The sequence below is a fragment of the Elephas maximus genome, chromosome 11 (genome assembly GCF_024166365.1).
Source record: "Elephas maximus indicus isolate mEleMax1 chromosome 11, mEleMax1 primary haplotype, whole genome shotgun sequence".
Classification (NCBI taxonomy): domain Eukaryota; kingdom Metazoa; phylum Chordata; class Mammalia; order Proboscidea; family Elephantidae; genus Elephas; species Elephas maximus.
In genome coordinates, this window is record NC_064829.1 from 97,599,330 (window position 1) to 97,619,353 (window position 20,024).

Below are 20,024 nucleotides of genomic sequence, written 5' to 3' on the forward strand. Positions count from 1 at the left end.
CAACTTCATGCAGGGTGCAAAGGTAGAGACAGGGGAGGCAAGAGAATGGTCCTGGGGGTCCTGCTGCCCCTGCGGTGATGGGTGTTACCTCTCTGGTTGTCATTTGCTTGTTTGTGAAGGGGCCTTTGGTTGGAGCCCTGGTGGTACAATGGTTAAGCACTTGGCTGCTAATCAAAAGGATGGCAGTTCAAACCCACCCAGCGGCTCCAGGGGAGAAAGACCTGGCAATCTGCTCTGGTAAAGATTAGAGCATAGAAAACCCTGCGAGGCCATTCTACTCTGTCACGTGGAGTTGCCATGAGAGGAAAATCGGCCGTCGCTGGGATTGGATGAGGTAATATACGTGAGGCCAATTGTAAATCATAAAACGAGACTGACACTTGAAAGGCTGGTTAACACAGCACAATTCAGACGTGAACTCCGGTGCCAGGAGACCTGGGTTCAAATCCAGCCTCTGCCATGTAAGACTCTGCATCCTTGGGCAAGTCACTTAGCCTCTCTGTGCCACAGTTTCCTTGTTTATAAAATGGGCATAATAGTTGCTTCTGCCTCACAGGAGTATTTGGAGGCCTTAATGCCCATAAAGCCCTTAAATTAGTGTCTGACACTTCTAGTCAGTGCTGCATGTGTTGTTGCTGTTGTGTGCCATCGAGTCGATTAAGACTCATAGCGACCCTATAGGACAGAGTAGAACTGCTCCCATAAGGTTCCGTAGGCTGCAATCTTTATAGGAGCAAGTTGCCAGGTCTTTTCTCCTGTGGAGCGATTGGTGGGTTTAAATCGATGACCTTTTGGTTAGCAGCTGAGCGCTTAGCCACTGCGCCACCAAGGCCCCTTGTGTGAATGTGGGACATCAGTATTAGTCTCGTTTCCTATGGGGAGTGGGGGTTATGGGGCCTTTCTCAGATGACACAGCTGGGCCGTGGGACATTATGGAACGGAGAATTAGCGTCTGCGTCTCCCAGGTGTGGCATCTTTCTCTGAATCCCTGAAACACTGTTATCAAGACCTCAGTTATGCAGACGGGGAAACTGAGGTCCCGGGAGAGGAGACAGATTGTGTGAGGCCCCAGATTGAGAGCGTGAGATTCAGCAGGCTGGATGCCACACACACGAAGCCAGGTTTTTTTTTCTGAGACTTTATTACTTGGTCTGTGGTTAGGGGAAGAGGAGGGAGGAGGCTCAAGCACCGCCTTTTTCTCTTCTGTGATCCTGGGAGGTAAACCACTAGATGGCGCTAACGTACCACTCACCTGCCTTTGTCACGGACGGTTTGCAACTGTAAGGCCCAGGGAGCAGGGGGCCCGAACTCCCAGTCCGAGGGAGGGAGGGAGGTTGGGAGCCGGGACTCCTGGGTCTGAGGGAAGGAGAGGTTGGCTGAAGGACTTAGAATTCTGGGACTATAACTGAGGAAGGTATGGGAGAGGCTGAGTACTCTTGTACTGGGACTTCTCATTAATTGTCCTGCAGGGTTTGCATACATATTCAGTGTGTTGGGTTTCCCACGAGGTGTCGATTCTTCCCCCATAGACACAAGGCCCTGCAGGTGTCCCCCACAGACCAGAGGACACCCAGAATTGCCCTGACAGTCAAAGAGAGAGACCCAGAGGCAGAGAGAGGCAGAATGACAAAAACAGAGAGAACAACTCAAAGAGTAGTAGAGAGAGAAAACAGGACAAAAAACAAAGGCAGACAGGACAGTTCTTGCCCTCCAAACCCAGCTTCTCTCTCCCCTTCACGTTCCCCCTCACCCCTAAGAAGTACCATTTCAGAGCCCGGCCCCCTTCAGCCTGCTTCAACTCTTCCTTTTCTTGGGGCATCACTGGGAGCTGTTGTGACCCGTGAGCCTCTCCTTGCTCCTCTCGAGCTTTAACTTCTGCTGTTCCAGGTGTCCCGGTTGTCGTGTAGGATTTAATCTTAGAAAATTAATAGAGAGTCTCAGGTCTGCCAGGCATAAGCTCGTTTAGTTTATTGCAAGGTAGTCACGGCAAGCACGCAAGTGAGACCTCAATCTCACGACATTCATTCAGAACTGGATAATCAAAATTAACAATTACAATGTTTGTTCAATGGTTAGAGTCCAAATTCCAGATCTTTTAGGCTTCAGGCTTTTACCTTTAATGAGAGGTCTCTGAAGGAAGGTGTAACCACAGCTTGAACTCAGCAGAGGTCCCTCATAGCCAAGGTCCAAAGTCAGTGGTGGTGGACAGAATCTCAGTTCCATCTCTGCCTTCTCTCAGTGAGTGAGCAGGAATTCAAGGTTTATATGTGAATTTGTCACCTTGGCTCCCCACGACAAGGGCCAGTGTGACATCAAAGACTAGTATGTTGTATCTTTGCTTCAGGGTTAGAGTAGCCGAATGACGCATCTTCTTGTCAGGGTAGAGATTAGGGAGGTTGTTTAGATTTGTATCATGTCTTCTTGTGTCACAGCATGCTGGGTCAAAGTGAACTTAAAGGTTGTTTACGTTCATTACATACTTCACATGCTTCTATGTTTTTGTGTCTAAGTTCAAAAAGTTTCTAAATAACTTTCTTACGACTTGCAGGTTTTTAATGATTTATAGTCAATGTTAGAGAGCCTCACAGAGATAGACATTTCCAAGTTCATATTATAAGTACTTATGCATATGTATCTGGAAAGCATAAAAGTGACTCATACCTTATGGGATTTGAGATCGTTATAGAAATATACAGAGAATTGGATTCTCTCTATGGTCACCTATTTTATCTCTGGTCCCCCAGTCACCTGGATATCTGGCTCTTGGTTATGGCTGAGGCTCTGCAGGTCCAGCCGATGATGCAGGAACTGAGGACCATGCAGGCAGGTCAGTGACATGCCAACCACATCCTCATCTCCATTCCCAACCCAGCTGCATTGCCACCTTTAATCCCTAACTCATTTCCAGTCACATCCCCTTCCTTTTACCTCATGGCCGAGGATATGCGGCTCAAGTAACAGCCTGCCTGATCTCACTCACTGCCTGAGATGCTGAGCTGGAATTTGAACCCAGAGCTGCATGAGTTTTCCATCATAACAGACCCCACTTTCCTGTCCTCTCTGGGTCCTGTTCCCAGGCAAGATATAATTCCCTTCAGCCTCTGTCTCCATAGCCGGGTCACCCACCCTCTCCTGCCTGGAGACTTCTCAATACTCCAGCTCCTAAACCTGCCCAAGGAGTTGAGGCCAGGCTCCTAGAGTGGAGGCCACACCCCTGGAGCAGAGGCCACAGCCCTGGAGTGGAGACCACACCTCAGGAACCAAGACCATGCCCCTAGAGCCAAGGCAGCACCCCTAAAGCCAAGAGCATGGTATTGCCAGGGCCTGTTCATTCAGTTGAAGCCACACCTCAACCCAGACCACAATGGAGCCAAGGCCACGCCCAGAGTCTTGGGACTCCAAGCTGCAGAGGCCATGGAAGATTAAATCAGCAATCCATGACAGGCCCCTCTGTTGTTTTTTGTTCACTCATTCATTCATTGGCTCACCCCTTTAACTAGTAACTACTTTATACCCCCTTATACTGTACTATGGAAACCCTGGTGGCGTAGTGGTTAAGTGCTACGGCTGCTAACCAAAGGGCTGGCAGTTCAAATCTGCCAGGCGCTCCTTGGAAACTCTATGGGGCACTTCTACTCTGTCCTATAGGGTCGCTATGAGTGGGAATCGACTTGACAGCACTGGGTTTTCGGGTTATACTATAATATAGACCAACAAATTGTTTAAATTCATGAGGAATAAGAATCAGGATCAGCACAAAGCTGATTCCTGTGAGGCAGAGGTCATATATAGCTCCACCGTCCTACTTCTTCATTGTTTCTGAAACTAGCCATCCTCCCACAGCACTCTCTACTTATCTGCTGCCTGTGATAATTTGTTGCAACAGCCAAAGAACTCACAAACTGAACTCACAGTTATGTAGTTCATTAGGGAAGTAACATGCTACAACTCGGGATCAGGATCAACTTGGAAGTAACAGGAACAACACAGGATCAGGGCAGAAACCACACAGACAAAGTCTGAAGAGTCCCCAAAGTGTCGAGCACATCCCTCCCTTCTATCAGTGCAGGGCAGCTTCTAACCAGGACTGCTCTCTCAGCTGCTCTCTGCCATCAGGCCTCTCTGCCATGGGACCTCTGTTATTGGGCCTGTCTATTGTTGGCCTCTCTGCTGCTAACTGGCCCAGCTCACAGCCAGAGTAGCAGCTTGCTCAGCTCTCAGCCACTGCTCTCCTAGCATTAGCTCTCCACCATCGGGCCTCTCTGCTGTCAGCCACTCTACTATCAGGCTATCCACTGTCGACCTCTCTCCTGCTAACTGGCCCAGCTCACAGCTAGTGTAGCAGCTTCAGGACTACTCAACTCTCATGTTGCTCTGCCTTTCTGCCACCCAGCATCTCTCTCTCAACCAGAAGGCCTCTAAAAACTTTGTGTTTCAGCCATTTATATATCCTGATACTTTCTGTCACAAAGCCAGCCCTCCCTCACCAGGCCAGAGTTCAACCAATCCTCAATTACCCGTGAGATGTCAGTCAACTCAGGTCTTGTTAATTACCACAACAAACACATAAAACCATGAAGTTATTTACAGTTTATCTAGGAAATAGTCAACCTGGGGAATCCCCTGAGTAAAAGTGGCAAATCCTCTGGAATAGAACACAAACTAGGAACCCCAACCCCCAGTTGCTTCTCCAAAGAACTGGGGCAAAAGTAACAACTCATGGCTTAGGGAAAAAATCTCCCAAGCTGTTTTCCAAAGAACCAAGGCAAAAGGGCACACGAAGGAACTCATTGCACCGTGTGTCGCCATTACCCACTTCAATCCCATCCTCCCCAGAGGCAACTCTTCTAGTGTTTAAACCACCTGCCCTTAAGGCAACCCTGACTCATTCTGGTCCCAAGTGTGTCAGAGTAGAACAGTGCTCCACAGGGTTTTCAATGACTGATTTTTAAGAAGCAGATTGCCAGGCCTTCCTTCTGAGGTGCCTCCGGGTGGACTTGAGTCATCAACCTATCCGTTAGCCGCTGAGCCCTTATCTGTCTCACCACCCAGGGACTCACCAGTGTGTTTACTGGACATCTGTTCTGATTGGGCTCTTGTAGAATGAGTCTTTGTGTGCATCTATTTTTAATTTACGTACTGGTATTATGCCATATTCTCACTTTTTCAGACTTTTTCATTCGAGGCTAGATTTTAAGGTCCCTCCTTGTTGCTGTGTGTATTCTCAGTTGTGTTTTACGGTCTGTCCTTGGCGTGTGCGTGTCTGGTGCACTGTGCTTCCAAACTCTGTTCAATGCTCCATTGAGTGCGTCTGCCTCATGTCACTGTCCACTCTCCCAGGGTGGATGCCCATGCTGCCTTCATGTCTCTTCAAGTAACATGCCATTAGCTCCTTACATGTGTCCTTAAAGAACTTGTGTGAGAAAATGACCCCAGATGCTGCCAAATGTCCACTTGGAGAGGGTGGGGCGAAATTGCCATTTGACAGTCACCTCTCTCTGCCCTTTCTTTCTCTTCCTGCCCCTGAACCCCTACCTCAGGATGAAGAGTTGAGAGATTGGGGACGGTCTAGCCTCAAACAGATGAGTCTCAACCTTCCAGGTGCCCAATGTCTAGAAAGGTCAGATGACTCCAGAACTTGAAGCATGTTTGATTTTACTGAGGGTAGGGGGCAGGCGGGGGTATTCAGAGGTTGGCTGCCATGGTGTCTCTGATCTACCCCACGTACAGCATCAGTTTGGTGAAGATGGAGGGAAAACTGTAGATGCCACGTGGAAAGTTACCCACTGACACAGTATCTTGCAACATTTCATCACAGATCAGTGGGCCCGCTGAATCACCCTAGGAGTACGAAGGAGAGAGAAAAGTCACCAAGGACCCCCATTATGTCTATGAACCCCTAGCTCTCAGGCCTGGGCTTGAAATCACAGACAGTAACTCCTCAGCTCTGGCGAAAGAGACAATTGTCTCCAGAATCCACCTCCAGAAGAAGATAGGGATTCCAAAACAGAGGACAGTGGCTGCAGTCCTGCCCAGTGGGGATGGTGGCACATCAGTGTCCAGTTTTTGCACAGGGACAGGGTCCAGGAGGCCAATCACTGCAGACAGGCCAGTGGGGAGGAAAAGCAGGGTCCATCTGCACGACCCTTCTACCCTCAAGGCTCATCTCAGATGTCACCTCTCCTAGGAAGTTTTCCATGACTAAACACCCTGCCCATGGGGCACTGAGGAGCCACAGAAGGACTGTGAGCAGGGGAGGGGCAAGGTCAGTGCTGACAGCAGAATGATTCACTGGGGTCAGGTGGGGGATGGGCTGGGGAGAGAGACTGCAGGCCGGGGGACTGAAGAATGCTGGGCAGGGAGTGTCCAGGTGGGAATAAGGCCAGCCTGGGGCAGTGGAATGGAGAGGAGGAGATGGTCAGAGCACCAGGGGGCAGGATGGACCAGGCTTGAGGACTGATCCACTGGGGAGGATAGGGGACGGACGGTCCAGTGACTAGGGAACTGGGGAACCTGGGGTGGAAGAGGGGCAGACATAGTGGAAGCCGCTGGGCTCAACAGGGACCTGGTGACTGTTTAGGGTGGTGGCATGTGTGTGCATGTGTCGGGTCAGGGGGTGCGATGCAGAGATATCTTCTTTGAGATGCTCAGCTGTGGCTCAGCACAAAAACTTGGAATCATCCTTGACTCCTCTCTGCCTCTGACTCCCCACTTACAATCGGTCAGCATAAGCTGTGGGCTGTCTTTCAAATACAGGGAGAATCTGACCCCTTCTCCCACTGTCCCTGGCACCACCCCTTTTACAGTCCCCATCATCATTTGCCTTCATTGGCTCCCTGCCTCACTCCTCTCTCCCTGCAGTCTGTTCCCCACACAGCAGCCAGAGGGAGCTGTTAGCACCCAAGTCAGATCCTGCTCTGCTTGGGTTAAACACCTCCCCACAGCTCCTATTTCACTCTGAGGAAGAGAAAGTCCTCACTGTGCCCCAAGAGGTCCTGCAGAATCTGCCCCTTTTTTCCTTCTCTGACATCATCTCCTGGCCTCTCCCCCTGCATCACTCAGCTCCAACCACAGGGTCCTGGCTGTTTCTCAGACACACCAGGCCCGCTCCACCTCAGGCCCTTTGCACTCGTTGTTCCCTACAACCTTTCCCCAGATTTCCACACAGCTCGCCCATCACCTGCTCCAGGTATTTACTCAGTCTCACCTTCTCTATGAGGTCTCTTCCTGACCAGGTTGTTTATCCCCTCAGCTCTCCTATCTCACCTCTCTGCCCCCACAGCACATCTCAACTCCTGTTAAAAAAAAAAAAAAAAAAAAAAACCCATTGCCATCAAGTTGATTCCGACTCATAGCGACCCTACAGGACAGACTAGAACTGCCCACACAGAGTTTCCAAGGAGCACCTGGTGGATTCAAACTGCTGATCTTTTGGTTAGCAGCTGTAGCTCTTAACCACTATGCCACCAGGGTTTCCCAACTCCTGATATACACTATCACTTATGTGTTAGGTTTATTGTTGATGTCTGTCTTCCCCCACCAAAACAGCAGCTCTGTGAGGAAGGGACTTCTATGTCCCGTTCACTGCTGTCTTCCCTGGGGCTAGGACAGTGCCAGGCCTGTAGTAGATGCTCAGTAAGTACGTGGCGAAGGGAGAAAAGGACAGACTATGATGTGGAGTAGAGAGACGCTAGTGGTACCTGGAGGGGAATGTGGGAGAGGGGGTTGAGACGCTGGGCAGGAGACAGAATCTGGGTCCCCTCCTACATCCTTGCAGATCCTGGGCAGGGGGGCAGCCTCACTCTGCAGGTGTCTTGGATGACCATCAAGTTACCACTGTACAGCATGAAGTCTGTCATCATGTGGGTGTCGGGACTGCTACACTCGGTGTTACGACGTAGGTGTGAGGTCCACACACTGAGATTGTCTGAGAGCGACACTACGGGCGAGGGGAAACAGGGCTATAGCCGGACTCCCATGGTTCCAGAACCTCCTCCCTCACACCCAGGAGTTGTGGAACCCAGTATCCTCCTCCCTTACACCCAGGAGCCTCGGCTCCGTGTAGCATGTTCTGTCCCAGGTGTACATTTACCTGGATCGATGCTGCCTCAGCCTGAGACGGCGCAGTGCTCCCCATGTCAGCTCCCTGGTGGGCAGGTCCAGGACCTTCGCAGCGTCTGTGAGCTGGGTGGCCTCTTTCAGATGAGGCAGGATGAGGTCACGGCTGGGGTCATCTTCTGAGGTGATGCTTTCCTTCTCCAAGAGACAAGTTGAAGTACGGGTGTGGGAAGCTGTGGCTGACATGGACAAGCTGAGCTGGGTCTTCTTGAGCTTTTAGGCTGTGATGGCTCAGGGAAACCTGGTAGTTTTCTGGCGGGGGCTAGGGGGAATGGAAGATGGGGTAGGGGAACATGAGGGGAGGGCCCTAAAGTGACTTCTGACATCAACTGCCCAGGGTTAGGCCAAACTTCACAGGTCAAGGGCCCATTCCTCACAAGACTGCCCTCACTTCAGACACCACCCACAAGCTCGAGGGTCTCCAGGGTACCCTCACTTCTGACCAGCTGACAGGTAACTTGGAGGTTCCCACAGGCTCACTCCGGTTTGACAGTTTGCTAGAACGACTGAGACCAAAATCAGGAAAGCTCTGGTCTCATGATTATAGGTTTATTAGCAAAAGGATAAAAATCAGATCCTCTGAAGGGACACCTGAAAAGACTCCCCCAGTGACTCCTTTGAGACACCCTCCTCCCCTGAAAATCTCCAGAGATCCCTCAGGAGAGCCCCATAGCCTGTGCAGGCTCCTACTGACCGGTGACTTGGCCCACGTTGGCGCACTTGTTCCTCCTGCAGTCAGTCCAGAAGCCCAGGTAACCCATGTAGGAGCCCTCAACGTAGGCCATGCGCCCATTGCCCATACTGAGCATCATTATGGCCGCGACGATGCTGAAGACTAGAGACCAGCCCCGCAAGATGAACTTACGGTCCTCCTCCCAGGAAGAGACCAGGTCTTCTGGGAAACAGGAGAGTTCTGGGGGCCTGGTCTGCCTGCATCACTCTGTTGGATTCTTAGTCTCCATGCCCAACCACTGCCTCATCCCCAACCTCCTCCAACCCTTGCTGTTACCCCATTCTCAATCCATTTCTATCCCCAACCATTTCCCCTTCCTCATCCAAACCCCAACCACAGCCTCATGCTTATCTCTATTCCTACCCAGACACCAACCTTAACTTTGTCTCGAGCACCATCCACAACGTTCTCTCCATCCTAAACACCAAACACAATCCTATCCCCTTCTCTAACTCCACATGCGTCCCATTCCCACCCCTAACCCTAATGCCAAACTCATTCCCCATCCACAACCTTATCCTAGCCCCAAACCTACTTGTTTTTTCTCCAACTCCAAACTCCATCCTGGTCCTGCCCTAACCCCTTTATCACCCTATTCAGTCTCCACTTTGACCCCTCTCTATCCTCTGACCCCCACCTGAGCCTACCCTGACATCTCTTTGATCCAGCCCTGGTCCCATACTAACCCTGCCCTGACTTCTCTTTCCCCAGCCCCAATTTCATACTAACCCTGCCCTGGCCTTTAATGAGGCAATCCTTACCCTGACCCAGCCTCCAGGTCACTCACCCAGGGCCAACTTCGCAACCTCCTGGAACCACTCCAACTGTCATGGAACCTCTCCATGCCCCCAGCTGCAGGCTGAATCCAGTGGACAGCAAAAGAGACCAAGACACACAGAAGAAGGGGTAAAAAGACCCAAACCCCACAGGACTGTGCTTGAACCCTGGAGAGAGACAAACCAGCTTCCAGGTGACTGTGGAGATGCTGGGAAAGAGGGATTGAAGCAGCTGGCAGGCTGTTGACTACATCGGGGACTGGCCCTGCTCAGCTTCTCCTCATGTCCCAGAGGCCCCAGTTTGGCTCCCAGAACAGCCAGCCAGGTATCCTTCCAACCCCTCTCAACAGCCCCCACACCAGTACCCAAGACACTACACCAATTGGTCACAGTCGCCGGGTGAGTATCCAGGAGCCTCCACCAATTATCCACAGTCGCCGGGTGAGTATCCAGGAACCTCTGCCAACAAGCCATGGTCGCCGGGTCAGTATCCAGGAGCCTCTTCCAACTAGCCTAGGTCGCCGGGTCAGTAGCCAGGAGCCTCCGCCAACTAGCCTAGGTCGCCGGATCAGTAGCCAGGAGCCTCCGCCAACTAGCCTAGGTCGCCGGATCAGTAGCCAGGAGCCTCCGCCAACTAGCCTAGGTCGCCGGATCAGTATCCAGGAGCCTCCGTCAACTAGCCTAGGTCGCCGGTTCAGTAGCCAGGATCCTCCGCCAGCTAGCCTAGGTCGCCGGGTCAGTAGCCAGGAACCTCTGTCAACTAGCCTAGGTCGCCGGGTCAGTATCCAGGAGCCTCTGTCAACTAGCCTAGGTCGCCAGGTCAGTATCCAGGAGCTTCTGCCAAGTATCCAAAATCGCCGGGTCAGTATCCAAGATGCCCCATCAGCCATCTACAATCGCCGCTTCAGTAACCGAGATTCTCTGTCAGTGTACCAAACTCGCCACCTCAGTGGCCAGAGTGCTCCGAAACACAACTCCGAAACACAGTCACTTACCCAAGAGGACTACAGGGGCATCCAAGGCCCCTCATCAGCAACTCAGATCCTTCAGTTAAGCGCTCAAGGCCTCCTGCCACTAGCCCAGTCCAGTTCCGACATCTCCACATCAAATACCCCCAGCTGTGAGGGCAGTGCCAGAATCATCGGATCAATTATCTGGAGCTCCCAAGAGAATTCCAAAGACAACTTGTCCACCATCAAACCCCTCCAAACTCCTGCAGACAGCAACATCCGCACCGTCCACTCGGTCATCTCTTTTGTGGGAGAGACTAGAGGGTGAGAGGCAAGGTTGGCAGGGATCCCCAGGCAGTAGGCCAGGTACTGGGCTAGAATTCAAGGGAAGGGGCAGCAGTCAAAGGATGGGGCCTAGAAGCATGGCTTGGTGTATCTGAGACTGGGCTGGACCTAGGGCTTAGAAGCGGGGCCTGGAGAGGGCATGGCATAGAGGCTGGACTTAGGATTCAGCCTAAAGACAGACTTTGCATGTCGTAGGGTCTGGAAGCTAGCCCTGGGAGCAAGGGAGCCTGGAAGCTGAATCTCAGGGAGCAAATCCTAGAGGTGGGGCTTGGGGGATACAGGGCCTGGGAGATGGATCAGGTGGGGAAGATAGAGTCTGAAGGCTAGACTAAGTGTGGCAGGGTCTTATAGCGGGACCTGGGGTGACCAGCCTGAGTTGCCAGACTGGGTGCTAACACTGGCAGTGGACCATCTGCTGCAGGTCTCAGCGCAGGAGTAGCTGCGTCTTTACACTGCTGCCCCTTGGCTGGCGGTTGCTGCATGAGGCCAAGAAGATCAGCCGCATGGTGAGCCTGGCACTGAGCCTGGCTGGCATGGTGATCATCAGTCTCATCTCTCTGGGCCAGCCCTGGATGCACTTCCAGGTGCCACTGAGGCCCCCTGGGGACCCTGCTGGCTCCCAAACCTTCCCCATCAACACCATCTTCTTCGTGCGGTGCTTGGACATCTCCTGCCTGCGGGAGTATGACCAGAATGCTTGTAAGGCCTGCCCTATCCTTGCCATTGCTGGGACTCATCTCTCCTCCTTGTTCCAGGGACCCTCTTCTCCTGTCAGGGGACGGTTCCTCCTTTTCCTGGAATGATCCTTCCTGCCCCTTCTCCCCCCAGTAACCCTCTCTTCCCCTACCTCCCCCCAGGATGGCCCTCAAGCCCCTCCCTCACCCCAGATGGTCCTCCCTGCCCCTGGGATGGCCCTCACTGCCCCCATGATGGTCCACCCTGTTCCCAGATGGTCCTCATTGCCTCAGGATGATCCTCCCTGCCCTTGGGCCTGGGATGGCCCTCTGTGTCACCTGATGGTCCTTCCTGCCTCAGCCCCTGCGATGGCTGTCGCTGCCCTGGGATGGCACTGCCCCAAGGACCATCCTCACTGTCCTGTGCTCATCCTCAACTACATGAGACACATCCTCACAATCCTCACAAAACTAGGACCTTAACACACTACACTGTGGCTATCTTTTTCACTCCAGGGGACCTACCTTCACACATTCCTCAATGCTACCCCACTTCCCATTGCCCAAGAGCCTGTCCTCACTGACCCAAAAGTGTATCCTCAATGCTCGGGCTGTCTGCCTCAATAACCCTTCTTTAGACCTCAGTACCAATGTTACTAAAGTGGGGATGAAAAATATCTGAGGGAGGAGCCCAAGAACATTCCCAACCTCACTGGTGACCCTCTCCCCCATGGTCAGAGCCTGAGGGCTAGTGCTGGTGTTCCTAATACTCTCCCTTCTTGATACTCTTCCAGACTTGCTGGACTGTGCCTGGCTCTTCATCTTCATCTCCAGCCTCACTGGTTTCTGCATCTGCATCACCCTCCTAAACACCATCTTCTTTACTAGCTCCAATCTGCCCATGCTGGACTTCTCCCTCTTCATCGCCAGCACCCTGACAGGCATGGCACTGAGATCTTTCCCTCGGGACCAAGGCGAGGAATGGCTCATCTAGTGCCCATCACGATACCCAACCTCATCCCCACCACACACCAATCTCATCCCTATCCTCATCCTCACCTAATCCTAACCCCATCTCCCTCCCAATCTCCAAACCATCCCAATAAAATTCTCAACCCCCAGCCCAACCCCATCTCCAGCCCCAATACTAGCCTCAACTTCAGCTTCCATCCCCATCACCAACAAATCTTAAACTCATCCACATTCCCTTCTGAGATCCAAACCACCCCCATTACCATTCCTAACCTCGTCACAAATCTCAACACCCAACTCAACCCATGCCTAACCATTCTCAACGCTGCCTTCAAACTCAACCCAACCCAACCCAATCCTACTGCCTATGAACTCAGCCTCAAAGTCAACCCCAATCCATCTCCAATCCCATCTTTTTCTCTATCTCAATTCCCATCCACAATCACAACCCATCCCTATAACCTGTGAACCTTAACCTCAAATTCAGCCGAGCCCATTCCCAGTTCTATCCTCGACCCAATCTCCAATCCATCTCCATCACCAACCTAACCTCATCCCAGCCATAACCATAACCCATTCCTACCCCCAACACCTCAGCCTTATTACTCAACAAAATTCAACCTCTACCAAACCCCATCTCTAGTTCCAAACCCATCCCCAATGCCACGCCAAATCCTGCCTCACACCACCACCACCACCAGTTCTGTGACTTTGTTCAAGTTACTTAATCTTTCTGAGCTGAAGTTTTCTCATCTGTAGGATGGACTGACATAAAATTTCCTACCACGTGGAGACATAGTGAGGATTGAATCAGGAAATGTTGGTACCTCATGGTAGTTATTTAACTTTGCAAAAGTCCTTACTATGATCATGCTCCTTATAACTCTGAATTGATATTTTACTAGAATGACTTCATTTTCCGTGTATATGCCAAATCACACCTTAAAAAAAAAAGATTTTAATTTGAAAAAGGGGGATATTTTATTCCTATACTTTGCAACAATTTACCATAACTTTTACTTGCATCAGAGTATTTCTGGAGCATGATGGCAAGGCCAAAAATAGACACTCAAGTTCCTGTTTAGTTGTTAGTAACTGATATCTATCCAGTTTAACAGCTCTTCCTAATTCTTTAAATGTAATGTACAAATTGGAGCCCTGGTGGCAAGGTGGTTAAGAGCTCAGTCTCCTATCCAAAGGTCTGTAGTTCGTATCCCCCAGTTGCTCCTTGGAACACCTATGGGGTAGTTCTACTCCATACAGAGTTGCTATGAGTCGGAGTCGACTCAACCCCAGTGGATTTTTTCTTAAGGTACAAATGGTAGGAAACAGCTCAGTTTTTCAGTTTTCCAGTAGATGGGTTGGGTCATTTTCTTTTTTGTTGTGATCCCAAAGGTTTTCTTTAAAAAAAAAAAAAAAATTGAACAGCTCAGTTTTATGCCATCTAAGACATTTTTCTATAAAAAAAAAAAATTTCTGCCCACTTCCCCATTTTATTTAATAGAGAAATCGCCTGTATTATTTTCAATAACAAAAAAGAATTACTCAGCACTCCATCATCTGAAATAAAAAAAACAAACCTTCTACTTTTCACAAACTATCTTTAATTCATTTCATTTCAAAATAAAATTAAAATATCACGAATGACTTCCAATGCTTCAAAAGCCCAAAATTAAAGACCCAGTGTAGTAATAATAATCAGTGCCAAATCTTGAGTGTTTACCATATTCCTGGAGCTGTAACAATCTCAGTCACTCCTTGTGATAGCCCTTTTCAAACGGAATGAATTAAAGAAAGCTTGTGAAAAGGAAAAGGCTTTACAGATGAGGGAACTAAGGCTCAGAGAAATAAAGTAGTTGCCCTAGGGTGAGAGGCAGAGGTGGTATGAGAGCCCTGGTCTGTTGGCCCCAAAGCCTGTGGTTTTGGATACTACCATTGCCTATTAAAGACCAAGGTGCACACTGCCAATGTCCTCTAGCGTGACCTCGTCAGGAGCCCATTTTCCTGAATGTGAGCCGAGGCACAGGGTCTGGGAGTTTACAGAAAGCATAGAAATAAACAACAAGAGCTTGGGAGCCACCCAACTATGGGCAGGGGTCCTCGTACAACTGATTCTCAGCTTCCTAACACCTGTGCTTATGCAGGGGCCAGCATGATATTGGGTGTCCTGTTCTACCTGCTGCAGGCCCAGGAGTACCTGCAGGAAGGCATGACCTACAGGCTGGGGCGCAGCTTCTACTTGGCATGGACTGGCATCCTCTTCTTCCTGATGACTGGTCTGGGCTGTGTTCTGATTGGAAATGCAGGATGAGGGTGGGGGTGGGTTTGCAAATGGGTTCAGGGATGTGGATGGGGATGGAGTGGGACAGAGTTTGACATGGGGATGGAGTTGCAGACAGGGCTAGATAAGGGATAGGATTGAGGTGGTAGATGGATTAGGAGTGGGGTTAGAGAAATGAGGTTAGAGATAGGCCTGGGATTAGGTGTGGGGATGAGTTTATGGATGAGACTGGGGACACAGTAGGGCATGGGGATGGATTTGGGGATAGGGTTGAGGGACAACGTAGGGGATAGGTTGGGCTTGGGTCTGGAAATGGGTTGGGAACAGTGTAGCAAATAGGCTGGGTTTGGGGACAGTATAGGCGATGAGTGTAGGTTTCCATTTGCAGATGAGACTGGGGAAAGTGTAGACAGAATAGGAGGCTGGGCTGGATTTAGAAATGGGTTTGGAGACAAGGTAGGAATGAAGATGGAACTGAGGATGAGTTCAGGGATAGGTTTGGAGATGAGGTTGGGCTTGGGGTTAGGGTTGTACACAGTGTAGGAGATAAGGCTGGGTTTGGGGATAGGGCTGGGGTTGGGGATGGGGCTGGTGAATTCTGGCTCAACCCCTTCTGCTCTTTTTCCCCCCAGGTTTCCTTTCCTATGTGAACTACATAAATTTCTGGTCCATTCTGACATTCCAGGGCATCTGGGCTTAGGACATGGGAACAACCCCAGCCCCGGTCTGTTTCTACAGCTCTACGTAAAGCACCTGACAACCCTGCTCTCCATACTCCCACTTTCAGCAAGATTCTTGTCCTTTTCCATTGCCCTCTGACCTCGCCACCCCAAATTAATACTCTATATTTTTAAATAATCTGTATTTTTCGCCTGGAATATTCTTTTAATTCAGTACCTGGGAAGTGTTCTATGGAACTGCTGTCCCTCCCTGGGGCCACCCCTCTGGCCTCGTGGAGCAGAGGAATAGATGAGGAAGGGACTTGAGGCACAGACACCAGCAAAGGGGCTGGGCCAATGTTTCCTGGCACACAGAGGGTGCTCAATCAATGCTTGTTGAATAGCTGATTCTCCCCAAGCCCTTTGGGGTTCATCCTTTACTTTTGCAACTTGAACAATTTGCCCTCCTGAGGCAAACTCACCCTGTTTCCACGCTTCTCTCCTGCTCTTACCAGCAGCTCCTACCAGTACCTTTCTTTTCCCCAACACACACACCCCCCAAAATAAGTGTGTTGTGTGTAGCAGGCTTCTGCAGATGGTTTGAGGCTAAGGGAGAGTTCTTTGCTGAATAGGCCAGGGAACTTAAGTACAAAGTAATATCATTGCTTAGGTCCCTCTGCAGGGCCTTGACCTGGGGTTCCCATCTATCTTCCTCTCGCTCCAGGTTTTGAGTCAGATCTGCCACTTACTAGCTTTGTGACTTGTGGGAAGGTGTTGACCCACCTAGGTCTCAATATCCTCATTTTTAAAGTGGGATAATGATTGTATTTTAATCTAGACAGGGCTCAACATAACCCATAGTATATGCCCTTCAAAGGTTATTACAGTGAACTTTTCTCTTGTCTCCTGTAAAGGCTCCTAAATTCATTCAGTTAACATAGGCTGAACTGCAACCACGTACCAGACACTGGATCTACAGCAGTGATCAAACGAAACACAAATCCTTGTTCTCACGGAGTTGACATTTCAGTGGGGGAGGCAGAAAACAGGTCTACAAACAAACAGATATTATATGTTAAGGGCTAACTGCATTACCATACAGTCGATTCTGACTCACAGAGACCCTGTTGTTGTTGTTGTTGTTAGGTGCCATTGAGTTGGTTAGAACTCATAGTGACCCTATGCAAAACAGAATGAAACACTGCTCAGTCCTGCACCATCCTCACAATTATTGCTATGCTTGAGCCCACTGTTGTAGCCACTGTGCCAATCCATCTCGTCCAGGGTCTTTCTCTTTTTTACTGACCCTCTATTTTACCAAGCATGATGTCCTTCTCCAGGGACTGATCCCTCCTGATAATACATCTAAAGTACATGAAAAACAGTCTCGCCATCCTTGCTTCTAAGGTACATTCTGGCTGCACTTCTTCCAAGACAGACTTGTTCGTCCTTTTGGCCACCCATGGTATATTCCATTTTCTTTGCCAACACCACAATTCAAAGGCATCAATTCTTCTGCAGTCTTCCTTATTCATTGTCCAGCTCTCGCATGCATATGAAGTGATTGACAACACCATGGCTTGGGTCAGGTGCACCTTAGTCCTCAAGCTGACATCTTTGCTTCTCAACACTTTAAAGAGGTCTTTTGCAGTGGAGTTGCCCAATGCAACGTGTCTTTTGATTTCTTGACTGCTGCTTCCATGAGTGTTAATTGTGGATGCAAGTAAAACAAAATCCTTGACAACCTCAATCTTTTCTCCGTTTATCATAATGCTGCTTATTGGTCCAATTGTGAGAATTTTTGTTTTATGTTGAGGTGTAATCCATACTGAAGGCTGTGGTCTTTAATCTTCATCAGTAGGTGCTTCAAGCCTTCTTCACTTGCAGCAAACAAGATCGTGACATCTGCATAATGCACGTTGTTAATGAGTCTTCCTCCAATCCTGATGCCCCATTCTTCTTCATATAGTCCAGCTTCTCAGATTATCTGCTGAGCATACAAGAAACCCTATAGGACAAAGAATTGCCCCACACGGTTTCAAAAGGCTGTAAATCTTTATGGAAACAGACTGCCACATCCTTCTTCCATAGACCAGCTAGTAATTCTAACTGCTAACCTTTTGGTTAATAGCTGAGCGCTTCACCACTGTGCCATCAGGGTTCCTTTGTTAGAGGATAAGAGCCACAAAAATAAATAAAGGAGGATAAGGGACAAAGGGCCAGGAAGGAGGAACCTTGTTTATTATATACAGTGATCTGGGGCCGTTTATGCCAAGGTGACATCTGAACAGAAACAGGGTGGAGGGAGAACACCATGGGCATATGTGTAGAGTTCCAGGCAGAGTGACCAGGAAATGGAAAGGCCTTGAGAGGAAAAAAAAAAATGTACTTGACAGGTTCCAGGAACACCAGGAAACACAGTGTGCTAGTGTAGCTCCGGTGAGGAAGAGACAGGAAGGACATGAGGTCAGAGAGAACAGGGGCCATATCTTAGAGGGCCTTGTGAACCATAGTGAAAAAACAAACCAAACCCATTGCCATCGAATCAATTCCAACTCACAGCGGCCACAGTGAAGACTCTGCTTTTACTTGGAGGCAGGAGCCAGTGAAACGAGTCCTATTAGAGAGGAACGTAGGTCTCTTCTTTTCAGGCCACAAAGTTTATAGGAGGAGCCACTAAAGGGAAGAAAACAACCCAAATGAGGAAGGGGACCAGCGAAACAAAGTATGGCCTGTTCACACAATGGAATACTTTGACACTGTTGAAGGAATGAGGTGGTTCTGTGTGTACTGATGTGGGAACATTACTTATGAAGCCGTCAACTAATAGGTTCTTGTCAAGCAGACTAGTGAATTGAAGCCAGCCCGAGGCAGGGTTGGAAGAACAGAAAGGTTTGTTCACGGTTTGCAAACTGGGGGGCAGGCAAGGTCTCATGACCTATGGCTGCCAGCTCCCTGAACCAGGGCAGATTTGGTCCTTTTATAGGGAGTGACATACATACGCATTATCAGTGTTGGGAGGAGCTTCAGTCTCGTGATGCGTGCGCAGTCTGCATAATTTTTGTGCAGGGCTCTAAATATATTGCCCGCAGTCCTAAAAAAAATTGTGATGGCTGGCTACTGCCACCCCAGGAAGGTCTTATAGAGGGGAGATTTGTAGTTAGCACACCTGCACCTCTGCCACCTGCCAGAAAAGAAAAAACCTGGGGATTCAACCAATCACTGTGAAGTGCTGTAAAATTGTAACAAAAACGTACCAAGAGTAGGCTTTTCTGAAAAACAACTATTATGGGATGGTTAATAACCCTTAATAAACCTTTCATGACTACCTGCTTCATTTATGGGACATATGTCAGAAGGCAAAAAGCATTATCTACCCATGCGTACATTTAGAGCCATAAGGTACAAAGTCTACACCAAATCGCTCATGGTGACCACCTCTGGGGAGTGGGTTTGGGATAGAGGAGTTTCATTTTGCACACCTGAAAGAAATTTTTACAATCGTGTCAGCTAAAAGACACTCCTCAGGTCTCCCAACTTACCAAGAATCCAAGCCCTCAGGCTCAGCTCATCCAAACCAGAGCTGAGCTCCAAACCTAGTTCTCACTCAGACACCAACCCAGGAGTCTGGGGCCACCTGACTCTTGTTATTCAGATCCAGGAGTCAGGGACACCTCCGAAGCATCTCAAGACTGAAGATTCTCCCCCTCACTGTTCATGCACATGTATGTTTCTCCCTATAAAAGCATATGTGCCCTGGTTCAGGGAGCTGGCAACCTTAGGTCACGAGACTCTGCCTGTCTCCCAGTTTACAAGCTGTTAATAAACCTTTCTGTTTTTCCAACCCTGTGTCTGACTTCAATTTGTTCCTCTGCTTGCCAAAAACCTGTTAGTTGACAGCTTCACATCCTCCCTCGGACCCTGGGGCCCAGATCCGGCCTCCTCCCTAAGACTCAGGAGCCCATGTCCCCGGTCCCTCCTCCCTCAGACCAGGGAGCCCAGGTCCACCCGGCCCCGCCTGCCTCAGACCCGGGAGTCTATGTCCTCCAGCCCCCTCCTCCCTTAGACCCTGGAGCCCCGGCACCCTCCTCTCTCAGACCCGCAAGTCCACGGACCCCCACCCTCTTCTTCCTCAGAACCAGAGGCCAGCCTTCTGACGCCTGCGCCTCTACTCTGGTCCCCCTCTCACCGCGCAGGCTCCCTTCTAATCTTTGTCACGCGGGCTCTTTTTCGGAACGGGTCCTCGAAAAAACTCCGCGCGGGCCACGCCCTTTACTCTGCGGCTGGGACTTCGGCTGAGACACGCCTTTCAGCATCTGTTCCACTTCTGCATCCACAGCTAACGCCCAGGCGATGCTGGCAAGTACAGACGCTTCCCTTTCTGGCCCCGCCCGCCCTCGGGGTCCTTCCTCTTCACCCATCGTCCTTGGGGCTATCCACAGCACTGCCTGATGCGCCTGACACAACAACCGACCCGGATGTTTCCATGATCCTTTTTGTCAGCCTCCATGAACAG

General features: G+C 50.0%; 1 long non-coding RNA gene across 3 annotated transcripts; it reads right to left on the minus strand.

Moving 5' to 3' along the window:
- Nucleotides 1-1,991: 1,991 nt before the first annotated feature.
- Nucleotides 1,992-19,903, minus strand: LOC126085351 (uncharacterized). Of its 3 annotated transcripts, XR_007519255.1 has the most exons (6): nt 19,698-19,903; nt 16,470-18,184; nt 8,093-8,380; nt 7,701-7,939; nt 7,208-7,295; nt 1,992-5,841 (listed from the first exon to the last, which is right to left on the minus strand). It is a non-coding gene; the product is annotated as an uncharacterized LOC126085351 (long non-coding RNA). The 3 variants fall into 3 exon arrangements; XR_007519257.1 differs by lacking the exon at nt 7,701-7,939; XR_007519256.1 differs by lacking the exon at nt 7,208-7,295.
- Nucleotides 19,904-20,024: the final 121 nt, after the last annotated feature.